The sequence below is a fragment of the Rosa chinensis genome, chromosome 1, assembly GCF_002994745.2.
Source record: "Rosa chinensis cultivar Old Blush chromosome 1, RchiOBHm-V2, whole genome shotgun sequence".
Taxonomy (NCBI): domain Eukaryota; kingdom Viridiplantae; phylum Streptophyta; class Magnoliopsida; order Rosales; family Rosaceae; genus Rosa; species Rosa chinensis.
The window spans coordinates 18,589,657-18,606,885 of record NC_037088.1 but is presented as its reverse complement, the minus strand read 5'-3'; the positions used below and the strand labels follow the sequence as shown (position 1 = coordinate 18,606,885).

At 39.8% G+C, this 17,229-nt stretch overlaps 1 pseudogene; it reads left to right on the top strand.

Moving 5' to 3' along the window:
• LOC112202902 overlaps positions 1-4,702 on the top strand; it is a 41,433-nt pseudogene extending 36,731 nt beyond the window's left edge.
• Positions 4,703-17,229: the final 12,527 nt, after the last annotated feature.

The window sequence follows — 17,229 nt, the reverse complement described above, 5'->3', positions numbered from 1 at the left end:
ATTTGAGGGGAAAGCAGCTAATGTGAAGTAGCTGGTTTGGGCAAGCCCTTTTCACAGAAACACGTATACTCTTATTGCTTTGAACCCATTTTGGAAATACAAAAGCCAAGTCTAACCATTTTTAGCTAAAGTAGTTAGGTTCTCCTAATTGCAAAATTGTAAATACACATTTGGTCAAGATACCAAATTTTGGAATGTATAAAAGAACCCTTTAGCTATGTAATGCTTCAATATTCGTAACACTGTCTTATAATGCATGAATAATATATCCACAGCATTGCGTCGACATAATTGCTAGTATGAATTATTTGATGGTTTGCAATGTTTGTATTTGATAAAGTACTGATCTTTTGGTAAATGGACCAAATGAATGCACAATCTAATTTAGGAATGGAATGTTCAAATGATCACACAATAGATTAGATATAGTGACGACTGCTTGTTGTCTAAATGGCAAAAAATGGGACAGAAACACATGGAATCAATCATATCACACATCGGTTTTTAATAAATCAATGTCTTCTAATTTATACTCAGACAACATAATTAATTGAGCTCTGTTGTCCTAAAAGTTAATCACACAACAGAATTAATTGAACTCTGTTGTCCTAAAGTTAATCACACAACAGATATAGTCTAAGAACTGAAGTTTGAAGATCAATCAGACAACAGACAAAATAAAAATATGTTGTCTGACAAGCTTAACATACAACAGCTTGAAAACTGACACTGTTGTCTGAAGACAGAGCCTCAACTGCTGCGCAGCTGCGCTTGGCATCTGCTGAGCTATCACACAACAGTTATAACACATACCTGTTGTCTGTGTGTTTCTCACACAACTGTGTTCCACCGTTGTCTGAATTTTCATCAGACAACGGCTCGGTCTACAACGGTGGCCTTCCAAATCCCACAACGGTTTTCTGCCGTTGTCTGATAAGGTTTTTGGTGTAGTGTTATCAACGACGTTGTTAGGGAGTTGACCGCCCGAGTAGTAAAGCCTTCATGTATGTTGTAAGTAGCTGCACATCCAATTGGAATAGTGTCTTGTAGACAAGATGTCATCAGACTTTTACATGCCAAGGAAAATATTGTTTGCATGGTAGGCATATGGGGGCCTGGTGGAATAGGAAAGACCACAATTGTGAAAGATGTGTTTAATTCAATTCACTATAAGTTTGAAGGTTGCTGTTTCTTGGAAGATGTTAGATCAAATGGCGTAGCCCCATTGCGAGAGAGACTTTTGTTTGATATTTCAGGGACTCAACTTTGAAGGTGTGCAATGTTGACAAAGGAGTTAGTTTTATAAAGACAAGGATGCGGAAAAAAAAAATTCTCTTAGTCCTTGATGATGTGAGTCATTCTAGCCAATTACAGAATTTAGTTCCATCTCATGATTGTTTTGGGCCGGGCAGTAGAATTCTCATAACAACAAGAGATAAACGTTGGCTAATTGCTCATCAAGTTGATAAAGTATATGAGGTCAAGATGTTAAATGATCGTCAAGCTTTGAAGTAGTTTAGTTGGAATGCATTCAAAAGAAAAAAAATCTCCAAGAGATTTTCTGGAACTTGCACAACGTGCTGTACGCTATGCCCTGGGCCTTCCATTAGCTTTGATAGTTTTAGGCTCTCATCTATTTTGTAAATCCAGGGATGAGTGGGAAGCTACATTAGATGGTTGTAAAGGAGAAGATCCTCACATAAAGATAATAAACATTCTCAAAATAAGTTATGATACTCTGGAAGAAGATTTAAAAGGATATTTTCTTGATATCGCTTGTTTCTTTAAAGGCAAGTATATAGACAATGTGAAACCAATACAAGAAGCTTTCTACGACCTCAAAGCATTGACTGGTATTGCACAACTCCAACAAAAGGCCTTAATAAGAATTGACTATGTGACTTTCAAAGGTGGTAGGATTTGGATGCATGACTTGATAGAAGAAATGGGTAAACAAATAGTGCGTCAAGAGGGTGAATCCGGCGAAAGGAGCAGATTGTGGAATTATGATGATGTCAACTATGTTTTAACAGATAATATAGTAAGTAACTTTTCTAGTAATTAAAATTTCTTTTTGAGATTTTGAAACACATATATACTAGCTTGTGCTTTCAAATTGCTACATATGTTAATAATTGCTTCGTTTCATTTTGCAGGGAACAACCAAAATAAAAGGCATCCAAGTAGAGGGGCAGCTAGGAAAAACAATATGTTTGAATGCTAAAAGCTTTTCAGAGATCAAAAATCTTAGATACTTCTTTATCAGCGATTCTGTACACTATTCAAGGAATAACATCGATTATCTATCCAATGAGTTGAGGTGGCTTAATTGGTCCGGATGTTCAATGCAATTTTTTGCTTCAAATTTTCATCCAAGGAAACTTGTTGCGCTTAATATTCCTTACAGCCGTTTTATCAGACGACTATGGGAGGGACTTAAGATACTTTAATATAATAATCCATATTTATTTCAAGAAAGTTTTATTTTTATTTTCTATATAATTAATAATGTTGCAAATTACTAGTGCTTCAGATTGGTTGATCTTTTCTTTTTTCCTTTCTGCACAGAATTTTCCAGTTCTAACATCTATGGATTTAAGAGGTTGTAGATTCTTAACAGAACTCCCGAATTTCACTGGAATACCCAACTTAAAAGAGCTGAATTTATATGGTTGTGAACGTTTAGTTGAGGTTCATCAGTCCGTTGGATCCCTACATAAGCTTGTGACCTTAAATCTTGAAGGCTGCTATAACCTTGTTAAGTTGCCCAATGAAATTAGCTTGAAGTCTCTCCTTGCTCTGGATCTTAGTGATTGCACTAGGCTAGAGGAATTTCCAAAAATTATTGGAACGATGGATTCCTTAAGAGAGTTGATCCTATCACGTACTGGTGTTAAAGAATTGCATACGTCAATTGGAAATCTCATTGGGCTTAATCATTTATGTCTAGTAGATTGTAAAAATCTTACAACTCTACCGTACTGCAACATATATGAGTTACAAAGCCTAGTTCTCATAGATGTGACTGGATGCTCAAAACTTGTTACATTTCCAGAAATTAAGGGAAAGATGGATTCATTGACAGAGTTGAATCTAAGAGGCAGAGATAGTTTGAACTCCCAAACAGAACTTAGAAGAGCTGGTTGTAAATCCCTAACAGAACTCCCAAACTTCACCAGATTCCCCATCTTTGAAGAGACGAATTTATATGGTTGTAATAGTTTAGTTAAGGTTCATCAGTCCGTTGGATCCCTACATAAGCTTGTCACCTTGAATCTTCGAGGCTGCTATAACCTTGTTAAGTTGCCCAGTGAAATGCATGATTGACATGTACATGAAGTGTAGCCAAGAAGAGATGGCCTGCATAATTTTTGACAATATGCCGAATAAGACTGTAGTATCATGGAACTCATTGATTTCTGGTTTCATAAGAAGTGGTGATGTGAAGTCAGCTTGGAAAGTGTTCAATGAGATGCAAAAGATTGATCTTGTCTCTTGGAACACTCTGATTGGTGCTCTGGTCCACGAGAGCAAGTTTGAGGAAGCAGTTGAACTTTTTCGCGTGATGAGGACTGAGGGAATAAAAGGAAATAGGGTGACCATGGTGGAGGTTGCATCTACCTGCGGATATCTAGGAGCTCTTGATCTTGCAAAGTGGACTCATGCATATATCGAAAAAAAAGAACATAATTAAATGTCATATGCGGCTTGGGACAGCTTTAGTTGACATGTATGCTAGATGTGGCGACCCTCAAAATGCAATGAAGATGATCAATAACATGGCAAGAAGAGATGTTTCTGCTTCGACTGCATCCATTGGAGCAATGGCCATTATGGGAAATGGGGAACGAGCTCTAGAGCTTTTTGATGAAACAAGGGGTGAAACCAGATGAAGTAGTCTTTGTGGTAGTTCTAACAGGGTGCAGCCATGTTGGTCTTTTGCAAAAAGGGCGGAACATTTTCATGTCAATGCACTGAATGCAGCCGGTCCATGGCATTTCTCCTCATAATGTTCGTTATCGCTGCATGGTTGATCTACTAGGCCGAGCAGGGTGCTTGGAAGAAGCTGTTGATCTGGTAAAGTGCATGCCAATGAAACCCAGTGTTGCCATTTGCGGTACTCTCTTGGCTGCATGTCGAACCCACAAAGACGTCGAAATGGCAGCATATGCAGATGAATATATATCAAAGTTGACCACTCAGAGAACTGGTATTCATGTGCTTCAATCAAACATATACGCATCAGCTGGGAAATGGGCACACATTGCAAAAGTGAGGCTACAATTGAAAGAGAAAGGGATTCAGAAGGTACCCGGATCCGGTTCCATTGAAATTAATGGAGTGATTCATGAGTTTATCTCCGGTGAAGAGCCACATTGTAGTGATGTTGCAAGAAATAAATAGCAGATTCATAGATGCTGCTCACGTTCCTGATTTGGACAATGTCCTGCTTGATGTTGATGAGATGGAGAAAGAGTACTTGCTCCATCGACATAGTGAGAATGTGGCCATAGCTTTTGCGCTTATAGTTACAGGGCAAGGAGAGCCAATTAGCATGGTGAAGAATCTGAGAATATGTTTTGATTATCACCTTTTGCCAAATTAGTGTCAAGAATTATACGATAGGGAAATTATTGTTGGAGATAACAACAGGTTCCATTTCTTTAATCAGGGGCTTTGCTCTTGCAGTGATTACTGGTAATAGAATTATGATTTGAAGAGTTCTCTCCCAGCATCTATTGTTTTTGATATGCACTGCCATTATCGTATTGTGTTAGTCACACAATGCGAGTATGCCTCCATTATCATTGAGCCATACTTCAGAGGCAATATGCATAATCTAATCTCTTCCATTGCCATTGTCCAAACCCATTGACTACTCCGCCTGAAAAATCAACTGTTATATATCAGATCCATGAATCCTTTGTACCCGAACCTGGAATGACAGTGGTTCACCTAGTATGACAACAGAATGGATACTCACCACCAACCGTACCCCATCCGCTTCAGAGTTCTTGTTCTCAGATTCTGCTGGTATATTGTTTTTATAAGGCTATGGTTGAGATTTGTTGGATTTCCTAAGCTTTTAATTCATAGTGGTTAGTAACATTTGGAATTAGCACAATGGTAGTTGCATCAACTAATCAGTGTAGATGGATAGCATAGATCTTGGGTTACCATAATGGCACGTTAAGAAAGAGGAGCAAGTACCTATAGTTATGTTAGGAAAGAACTTTTGATCTTAGTAAATGGCTCCTTGGATTGATGGAAATTTTAATTTGCGTATGTGTTCTTGAAAAGTCTGACTGCATTTATTCCATTCGAGTGATCAAGTGGGGTGGTTGATGAGACTGATTGTCTGCACAGTCATAAGCAAGTGGCATGAGGCTCTTTAGAGGCTGGTGCAGGATGAGTACAAGCACACTGTATTCATTGACAAGTATTGTATTCATCAACTCTTTACAATATGTAAGTATGTAAGTGTAATCATCTTCTAATCTATACCTGAATCTTCTCCTTTTCCTTTCCTAAGTTTTTAATTTTTAAGTTAGATGGTGCTAGTTTTGTGTGATTATGTTGCATAATAACAGTATGTATTTTTGTTTATTCAATCATAATTGTACATGTACATTTCTGAAACCTGTGTAGTAAAATGAACAGAACATTGAAAAAAGGCTCATTCTTTAGCGAACTTATTCTTCCTCTGTAAATTTAGAAAGTCGTTGGAAGGATTGGAGTACCCTCAATTTAAAGACCTATAAACTGATGTGTCTAGTATCTCTGCTTTAGCAACTACACCATCATCATAATTATATCGAGTATCTAATGTTGCATTCAATTCCCTCCACAAGTCCCAAACCATGTCTGCTTCAATTGAATCCCGACTGTTGTTTCACCCATGTCTGCATTCGGAGCAGAAAGGGCAAATATCATGAGTTGCTACCTTGATTTTTACTGCATTAGAAGTGCTACCTTGTTACTCACATTGCCGTATATATCATGTACAGTTAACTCTGCATTGAATGAAGCAAAATTCAAGCTTTAGCCTAGCAAGTGTAACATCATAATTGGAACATATGGCTGTCTTTACACGATAAGAACTACATAGATTAATTGAAATTGATATATAAAATAGCAGTCCTAATTATGTATAGTTTGCTAGTTTGTATATGCTGTTTAAGGAAAAAGAGATTCGAGAGAAATTGTAGAGAGAATTGTGTGTAATATTATTGAGAATAGGAGCCCTATATATAGGGATTACAAAGTACTAGTTCTAATGTTACAAGGAATACCAATCCGTGTAGGATTGGGAAATCTAGAACCTTCTCTTCTATTGCTATTCCTAGTTTGATAAGGCACACTAAATTGATATTCCTTCAACACTCCCCTTGTGCCGCTCAAACTTGGTGGTGACGCTTCATCCGTTGCCTCGTTAAAAACCTTGCCAGGTAACAAAAACCCTGTGGGACAAAAATAACCCTGGTTAAGGACAAAAAGAGCACAACACGTCTTTCACTCTTCGAGATCGAACATGTAGACATCATAACTCCCCCTGATGTCGATATCTCCCCCTGATTGCTACAATCGTGGGAGTTCAGATAACTTTCTCAATCCGATGCTCCTTACATGTTTCTTGAAGGTGGATTTAGGTAACGACTTAGTGAATAAGTCCGCTACATTATCCTCTGATCGGATTTGATTCACTTCAATCTTTAGAAGTGCTTGTTGTTGCTGATTATAAAAGAATTTAGGCGATATATGCTTGGTGTTGTCACCCTTGATGAAACCCAACTTCATTTGCTCAATACAAGCTGCATTATCCTCATAAATGCATGTAGGTTCATCTGTGGTAGACTTCAAACCACAACTTCCTTGAATATGTCTAATTACAGACCTTAGCCATATGCATTCACGCACGGCTTCATGTAGAGCAATAATCTCTGCATGATTTGAGGAAGTAGCAACAAGGGTCTGTTTCATAGACCTCCAAGATATCGCAGTCCTTTCCATGGTAAAGACATAACCAGTTTGGGAGCGACCTTTGTGAGGGTCAGAGAGGTACCTTGCATCAGCAAAACCCATCAAGACATCATTGTCGTTTTGATGAAGGGGATAGGGGGAGGCCGGCCACCCCTAGTGGTGGTGACGGCGTTGGCGGCAACATGGCCGGTCACCTTGTCATGGTGGACGGTGGCTCCATGCCTAATGGGGTCCGATCCCATTCTTCCGTCATTCCTCTTCTCTCTGTAGGGATAAAATAGGCCCATATCAATCGTACCTCTTAGGTATCGAAAGATTGTCTTTACACCAATCCAATGGTGACTTGTTGGCGCAGAGCTATGTCTAGCTAACAAGTTCACTGCGAATGAGATGTCTGGTCTTGTGCATTGAGCTAAGTACAATAATGCACCTATTGCACTTAAATAGGGCACTTCTGCCTCTAATAGCTCTTCGTCCTCATCCTTTGGACGAAACGGATCTTTTCCTGGCTCAAGACTACGACCGATCATGGGAGTACTCGCAGGCTTTGCTTTATCTTCATTAAAGCACCTTAAGATTTTCTGAGTATATGCAGACTGATGGATCAAAATCCCATCACTACGGTGCTCGAGTTCTAAACCGAGACAAAACCGTGTTTTCCCAAGATCTTTCATCTCAAATTCGGATTTCAAGTATTTAGCAGTTTCCTTTAACTCATCTAGAGTTCCAATTAGGTTCATGTCATCGACATAAACTGCTATGATTGCAAATACGGAACTTGTTCTTTTAATGAACACGCATGGGCATATTTCATTATTAATATATCCCTTCCCAATCAAGTAGTCACTTAGACGGTTATACCACATCCGTCCGGATTGTTTTAATCCATATAGTGGAGCGTTTTAATCTTATTGAAAACGTGCTCCGTGGTTTAGAGCCACTTGATTTGGGTAATTGAAGTCCATCTGGAACCTTCATATATATCTCTGAATCTAGATCCCCATAGAGATATGCTGTAACCACATCCATAAGCTACATGTCAAGTTTTTCGGAAACTACCAAACTGACAAGGTAGCGGAACGTTATAACGTCCATTACGGGAGAATATGTCTCCTCGTAGTCGATTCCAGGGCGTTGTGAGAAACCTTGCGCCACGAGCCGGGATTTGTATCTAACCACCTCATTTTTCTCATTACGCTTTCTAACAAAGACCCATTTATGGCCAACAGGTTTTACATCTGGGGGTGTCTGCGTGATGGGCCCAAATACCTGTCTCTTTGCTAGTGAATCCAATTCAGCCTGGATCGCATCTTTCCATTTAGGCCAATCCGCTCTTCGTTGACATTCTTCGACAGAGCGAGGTTCGATATCATCATATTCTATAATTCCTTTTGCAACATGATATGCAAATGCATCATCAATTGCCATAGAATTTCTATCCATCATCTCATGTACACTAGTGTAATTCATGGAGATCTCTCTATTCTCTGGAGTTGGTTCTGACATTGGAGCGTCCCCTAATGATGTCTCTTGGACATAACCATAATCCGGAATGTTCTCATGAGATGGATTATTTACATCGATGATTAATGGATTATTTTGTGCCAAACTCACTTTCTTTCTTGGGCGAGAATCCATCGAACCTATATATTGGCCTCCCGAGCTTCCTGGCAGGAGCCGTGGGCCTAGCCACAACGTCACTACCACTGTGGACGTTGGCGCCATGCTCAAGTGCCCTTGAGGTGGCGTCATGTCCTCTAATTTTAGTGACATCAATCCTTGAAGGCACGTTTGCAGCAGGTATGTGTGATCTCGTCACTTTAGCGATATCAGAAAACGCATCAGGCATCGATTCTGCTACGTTCTGAAGATCGAGAATTCTCCGCACTTCAATTTCGGACTGTGCGGTTCGGGGATCAAGATGAGACATAGTGGGGACAGACCACGACAATTCCTGTCGTTCCTGTTGAACTTTCATGTTCTTATTTCCCCCTAACGACGGGAAGACTGTCTCATCGAAATAACAATCCGCAAATCTTGCAGTAAAGAGATCGCCTGTCAAGGGTTCTATGTAGCCGATAATCGTTGGAGAATCATATCCAACGTAGACGCCTAATCGTTGTTGAGGACCCATTTTGGTGCGCTGTGGCAGCGCAATTGGCACATAAACTGCACACCCAAATATGCGTAAGTGTGAGACATCAGGCTCATACCCAGTCACTATCTGTGATGCAGAAAAGGGTTGAGTGGCAGTGGGCCTCAGACGAATAAGCACAGCTGCATGCACTATTGCATAGCCCCAAGCAGAAATAGGGAGATTGGTGCGCATTACCAATGCCCTAGAGACCATTTATAGTCATTTAATGGCGGCTTCTGCGAGACCATTTTGGGTGTGAACATGAGGAACTGGATGTTCAACTTCTATCCCAATGGACATGCAATAATCATCAAAAGTCTTTGATGTAAACTCCCCAGCATTGTCTAATCTTATAGACTTAATAGGATGATCAGGGTGGTGAGCCCTCAACTTAATAATCTGTGCTAGGAGTTTAGCAAATGCAGCATTCCTAGTGGACAATAGCATGACATGTGACCAGCGTGTCGATGCATCAACCAACACCATAAAATATCTAAATGGTCCGCATGGTGGTTGAATAGGTCCACAAATATCACCTTGGATTCTTTGCAAGAATGGTATATTTTCTTTAGTGTCCTTTGCATAGGATGGTCTCGATCCTAAGTTTGCTAAAGAGCAGGCTTTGCAGAACGAATGATGGGCTTTAGAAACAACCAATGAGGATTTTGGTTGAGCCACGAAGTCACAACGGACTTTAGAAGTAGAAATTGGAGTCAGAGGAGCAGAGGTGGCGTCAAAGCCACACTTGGGCCGCAAGGGGATGGCGGCGCCGACCGGTGATGGCCGGACTTGAAGGGGGAAGGCGCCGTGAGGTGCAGGTGCTCCTCCATGATCCAAATTTTGAGTTTTACTTCTTTTCGTTCTGAAAAATGGATGTCCGTGTGAAGTCTTTAATATACGGATCATCATATCACGACCTGGATGTCCCAAACGGTTGTGCCAAAGCCTATATGTGTCAGAATCCCATAAATCATCTCTCATAACATGATTGGATTCAATTATGCGAATAGTGGTTGCATACAACCCACTAGATCGACACATAAGTTTCTCTAAGACTCTTTTATGTCCGTAGTCATTAGAGGTGATGCAAAGGAACTCTTGTCCATTCTCACAATGCGTTTCTGCATGAAAACCATTGGCTCTTATATCTTTAAAACTCAATAGGGTTCTTCCTGCCCTAGGAGCATAAAGAGCTTCGGTGACATTTAAAATTGTGCCATTTGGCAACATAAATTGGGCTGGTCCTCTACCATGAATCAATTGAGATGATCCAGCCATCGTAGTCACGGAAGATCGAGATGGTGTCATCCATAGAAATAGTTGCCTATTTCGAAGGATAGTATGTGTAGTTGCACTGTCCACGAGGCACTCTAGCTCTCTGGGAAACATACTGAAAAATAATAAAGTTCGAAATTAAAATATGTCCAAGACATTGATTAAAATAAATCGATACTTTATTAATAATAGCCAATGATTACATCAAAGTTTCGTGACCATAATCTAATCCAAAATAAACATCAAATCGTAGTCACTCTATCCGTTTGGTAACTCCAATCAAATATGACCAGGGAAGTAGAAAGAGATGTCAGTGGAGCGAGGCTCTCTTAAATACCACTAATCTCAATTACTTTCCTAGACATCATATTTAATTAGGTGCGCCACATAAGATAGAATTAATACAAAATGTCATTTTATTGACTAAGGCATATTGCCATTACATAATTCTTGGAAATTAAAAGACTATTCTAAATAAAAATCTGCGGCATTCTATCTTCATCGCCAGATTTAAAGTCTTTTATAGCTCGATATCTTGATTACCATTGATCAGATACTCCATAAAATACCATGAAGAGGATGCTCTCTTGATTGAGATGTATTGACACAATACATATGGTCCCTAGGATCAATGGCGTTGGAAATAGTGCTATCATGGCCAAAAGTGGCGCCATGGTGTCCAACCTTATACCCTCAACGTCATGACTCCTATGGTCATGTTAGGGTTTTCTCAACCAATTTGTTCTTTTGTGTTTTCCACAATCATGCATAAATAATATGATGCAGAGAGCCTCCGAACAATATTTCATAACTCTTTCAAAGTTTTAGTGAAGCAGATATTATTCCATCGTGCTTCTGTGTTTTCCACAATCATGCATAAATAATATAATGTTACTAAAACGTTCACTAGGTGCAACCCAAAGGTTGTTAGCGTTATTCTCATTCATGTACTCATACTGGAGGGTCATCTTCATGTGGCGCTTCATCAGGGTAAATGCCCTGGAATTTTCTATCTCAGTTTGTGAGTCTTGAGCGGTTCCTTTAGAACATGGCTTTTGGATTGTAGGCAAATAAATATCCCGTGCCCGTAGAATCCAATGGAGTAAAATCGAGCTCGTTCAAGTTTGATATCCAAAAAGGAGAAACAAGAACGGATTAGTTTCGGAGTCAATGCTTCCACGAAAACTAGTGTGAAGATTTCCGAGCCTTAATGCAACCAAGAAATCGATTTCCAAGAAATTTGGATTAGACCGAAACAATGATGTTTATATGGTCATAAATCGATGCTTATGGACGCTCTTAGTCCGAAGTCTTACGAACGCTCTTAGTTCGTTAATTGCGTGAATCCCCACGATTCCGCTTTCTCAAGAATCGAACCCACGTTATAAGAAAGGTGGGATGTAGAAGAAGGGAGGTTGCAAGTCCCCGAAGAAAAAGAAGGAGAATTTAAACTTCGGAAAACAGGAACTTTAATTTAAAAACTTACTTGTTGAAATTCGGAACAGATTCTCTTCTGAACAGGTTGCACTTTGATTGATGTACCGGTCTCAAATCAACTCCGATAAGGTTGAAATTCGGAGGTCAGATGGAAGAGACAGAGACGAACAACTTTGATGAAGAAAGTTTTTCGATCTGAGCTTCCGAACTAGACGTTTCGAGTCTTGCAAGAAGACGGATGTGCACAGGAACGGGAAAAAGATGCAGTGGGTGTGCGTTGGCTTGTTTGCGCAGCAGGGATGCTTCGGTGGCAGCAGGCTGGAATGCAGGGCTGCAGGGAGGGGGCAGCAGGGGCTGCTGTGCAAGGTTGAAAACGCACGGGCGAGCGGGCTGCAGTGAAGGCTCGGCTAGCTCGGGCTAGGGGCTGCTTTGTGAATGAGTTTTGGTTTTCTGTTTTGTGGTTAGAGTCGTGCTGATAACGTGTTTAAGGAAAAAGAGACTCGAGAGAAATTGTAGAGAGAATTGTGTGTAATATTATTGAGAATAGGAGCCCTATATATAGGGATTACAAAGTACTAGTTCTAATGTTACAAGGAATACCAATCCGTGTAGGATTGGGAAATCTAGAACCTACCTTCTCTCCTATTGCTATTCCTAGTTTGATAAGGCACACTAAATCGATATTCCTTCAACATATGCACCATTTTGAGATAGGTTAGCTTGTGGCTACACATAAGGTATTGAAATTGATATTAATCCCCTAACAATTGATATAAGAAAAAAGAGAAGAACATGACATTAGTCCCTAAATTGTTAAAGTAAGAGAATGTCTCTCTCTATCTTTGTCTTTCTTTCTAGAGTATGATCCTAACCTCTGTATGCAGTACTCTCCAGATCACACTTTAGTTATGTGATCAAACCTTCCTATCTCTCAATGAAACAATGAACAAGAGTGGATGATGCTAATGTTGGGTGTGTGGATCCGATTCCACATAGGATAAGGATTTGTTAATCCTTGATCAAAGAGGATTTTTGATTGTTTCCTACCTACTTACATAATCCTACTTGGTAATGGTTTCTATGTCTATTGGGAATAGGTTTCCAATGTCTTATAGGGTCAAGTTAGATATCTATAAATAGGGGCATAGGTTGTAGTAGTAGATCAAGTCTTTGAATTAAACAGAGAGAGCAAGTGAGGTCTTGAGAGTTGGTGAGAACTTCTTGTGAGAGATTCTTGTATTCTTGTTCGTGTATTCTTCTCCTTCTATAGTGAAACCCAAGCAGCCCAGGGACGTAGGCAAAGTTCTTTGCTGAACCTCGTTAATAAGTTTGTGTTTGTTTTCTCGATCGTTTATCTATATTGTTTTGCACTTGTCTGCTTCCGCAAGAGGAATTTTAGGTCAAATTCCTAACAGCTAATTCCAGTTGAGATGTAGAAATCAGCAATGAATTTTGGCCTCCTTGAACAACGTTGGCCATTTGCTTTTGGTTTTTGAGTTACTTCATAATTGTAGATACAAAGATCGAACAAACATAGAGGATCTGATGGTCAGAGGTTTGTGCTACAATGCTACATGATGACAGGTATGCTTCCTCGTTGCCAACACTGAATTGGTCCAACCGTTTTCAGAGAATAAGGAAGTGGTTTTCCACACATCTTGTATGCTGGTGTTATTGATATTGCTTTCTGGTTCATTTTTTTGTTTGTTGTTTTTTTTTTACTCTATTACTTACATGTTGTAGGAATGTAGGCTATTGATCTCATGCAATATAATATCTTTTGCTAGGGAGAAAAGAAATATAGAAACATCAGAAGAGTGCCACTGGGAAAGGATACAGATTCTGCCCAACTCTTAAGCTAGCAAGAAGCAATAGTGTTTGCTGTTAACCTTAGTTCTGCGCCTTGTGCCTACATGGTTTTCCTAGGTATTCAGGTGCTAATCCATCGAAACATATTATATTTGCACCATGTTTCCTTGCATTAAGCAATCCTCTCTCCGAAATAGCTCCTTAGACGACAGCAATTTTGATTCCTAAAGTGTTCTTCAAGAGGTCCAGCTGCATTTATTTTTCATTGAAGTGATTAGCAGGGGTGGTTGCTGAATAGTTTTCAGTAGCAGTGATCAAGTGGCGTGATGCAGGGGCATTCCTCTTAAGAGGCTGCTCTAGGATGGCTACCTATACCATCAGGCTTAACCGAATTCCAAACCGATTGGTATGCAAGATTTGTAATTATCTTAGAATAAACTACCTGCATTTTTCTCTTTTCCTTATTTCTGTAACGTAAGGAAGTAGTAAAACTATACCATGATGCTGGTGGTGTTGTATGCTGAACTTTCAGAATAGTATTGCTTGTTAAGGTCCATCACTTTATTGAGTTTATTCAACGGCCCGTTTAGTAAATTAGTAGAAATTGAAAAGAATAGAAGTGCTCATTTTATAGGGTCCTAAGAATTGATTCTTCCTGTGAAACTTTAAAATTAGCTGGAAGCATTGAATACCCTAAATTAATATCCAGTATCTCAATTCTACATGTATTATTCCTGGTTTATGTCTGCTTCAATCAAATCCTGACCTGTTTTTCATTGTTATGCTTGTCTCAGTTGTCTGTATAAGAACTTGATACCATGGATATTATGTACAGTAAGACCCTACTTGAAAAATTATTAACCAAAGCAAATGATACTTCATAAATTAAACAAAACAAATGGCAATGAGAATAACATCTCTTTTGGTAAGGGGATTTGAAGAAAAATTGATCTTTTACTTTTCCTTTTGGATTGCGTAAAATACAGCCATAAAAATCAACCTGTTTAAGTAAAATAGATTCTAGAGAGAATTGATGAGAGAATTGTGTATTATTATTGAGAAGAGGAGCCCTATATATAGGGATTACAAAGTACTAGTTCTAATGTTACCAGGAATACCAATCCGTGTAGGATTGAGAAATCTAGAATCTTCTCTCCTATTACTACTCCTAGTTTGATAAGGCACACTAAGTCGATTTTCCTTCAACACTCCCCCTTGCGCCGCTTCAAACTTGGTGGTGAAGCTTCATTTGTTGCCTCGTTAAAAACCTTGCCAGGTAACAAAAACCCTATGGGACAAAAATAACCCTGGTCGAAGGACAAAAAGAGCACAACACGTCTTTCACTCTTCGAGATCGAACATGTAGACATCATAACTCCCCCTGATGTCGATATCTCCCCCTGATTGCTACAATCGTGGGAGTTCGGATAACTTTCTTAATCTGATGCTCTTCACATGTTTCTCGAAGGTGGATTTAGGTAACGACTTAGTGAATAAGTCCGCTACATTATCCTCTGATCGGATTTGATTCACTTCAATCTTTAGAAGTGATTGTTGTTGCTGATTATAGAAGAACTTAGGCGATATATGCTTGGTATTGTCGCCCTTGATGAACCCTAACTTCATTTGTTCAATACAAGCTGCATTATCCTCATAAATGCATGTAGGTTCATCCATGGTAGACATCAAACCACAACTTCCTTGAATATGTCTAATTACAGACCTTAGCCATATGCATTCACGCACGGCTTCATGTAGAGCAATAATCTCTGCATGATTTGAGGAAGTAGCAACAAGGGTCTGTTTTGTAGACCTCTAAGATATCGCAATGCTTCCCATGGTAAACACATAACCCGTTTGGAAGCGACCTATATAAGGGTCAGAGAGGTACCCTACATCAGCAAAACCCATCAAAACATCTTGTTGTTTTGATGGAGGGGGATAGGTAGAGGCCGACCACCCATGGTGGTGGTGGCGGCGTTGGCAGCAATATGACCGGCCAAATTGTCATGGTGGACGGTGGCTCCATGCCTAATGAGGTCCGATCCCTTTTTTCCGTCATTCCTCTTCTCTCTGTAGGGATAAAATAGGCCCATATCAATCGTACCTCTTAGGTATCGAAAGATTGTCTTTACACCAATCCAATGGCGGCGTGTTGGCGCAGAGTTATGTCTAGCAAACAAGTTCACTGCGAATGACATATTCGGTCTTGTGCATTGAGCTAAGTACAATAATGCGCCTATTGCACTTAAATAGGGCATTTTGGCCTCTAATGGTTCTTCATCCTCATCATTTGGACGAAACGGATCTTTTCCGGGCTCAAGACTACGACCTATCATGGAAGTACTCACAGGCTTTGCTTTATCTTCATTAAAGCGCCTTAAGATTTTCTGAGTATATGCAGACTGATGGATCAAAATCCCATCACTACGGTGCTCGAGTTCTAAACCGAGACAAAACCGTGTTTTCCCAAGATCTTTCATCTCAAATTCGGATTTCAAGTATTTAGCAGTTTCCTTTAACTCATCTAGAGTTCCAATTAGGTTCATGTCATCGACATAAACTGCTACGATTGCAAATCCGGAACTTGTTCTTTTAATGAACACGCATGGGCATATTTCATTATTAATATATCCTTTCCCAATCAAGTAGTCACTTAAACGGTTATACCACATCCGTCCGGATTGTTTTAATCCATATAGTGAGCGTTTTAATCTTATTGAAAACGCGCTCCGTAGTTTAGAGCCACTTGATTTGGGTAATTGAAGTCCATCTGGAACCTTCATATATATCTCTGAATCTAGATCCCCATAGATATATGCTGTAACCACATCCAAAAGCTGCATGTCAAGTTTTTCGGAAACTACCAAACTGACAAGGTAGCGGAATGTTATAACATCCATTATGGGAGAATATGTCTCATCGTAGTCGATTCCAGGGCGTTGTGAGAAACCCTGCGCCATAAGGCGGGCTTTATATCTTACCACCTCATTTTCTCATTACGCTTTCTAACAAGACCTATTTATGGCCAACGGGCTTTACATTTGGGGTTGTCTGCGTTACAAGCCCAAATACCTGTCTCTTTGTTAGTGAATCCAATTCAACTTGGATCGCATCTTTCCATTTAGGCCAATCTGCTCTTCGTTGACATTCTTCAACAGAGCAAGGTTCGATATCATCATATTCTATAATTCCTTTTGTAATGTGATATGCAAATGCATCATCAATCGCCATAGAATTTCTATCCATCATCTCATGTACACTAGTGTAATTTATGGAGATCTCTCTATTCTCTGGATTTGGTTCTGACATTAGAGCGTCCCCCAATAATGTCTCTTGGACATAACCATAATCCAGAATATTCTCATGAGATGGATTATTCACATCGATGATTAATGGATTATTCTGTGCCAAACTCGCTTTCTTTCTTGGGCGAGAATCCATCGAACCTATGGGCCTCCCATGCTTCCTGGCAGGGGCCATCGGCCTAGCCACAACGTCACCATCACTGTGAGAGGGGACATTGGCGACATGCTCAATTGCCCTTGAGGTGGCGTCATGTCCTCTATTTTTAGGGACATCAATCCTTG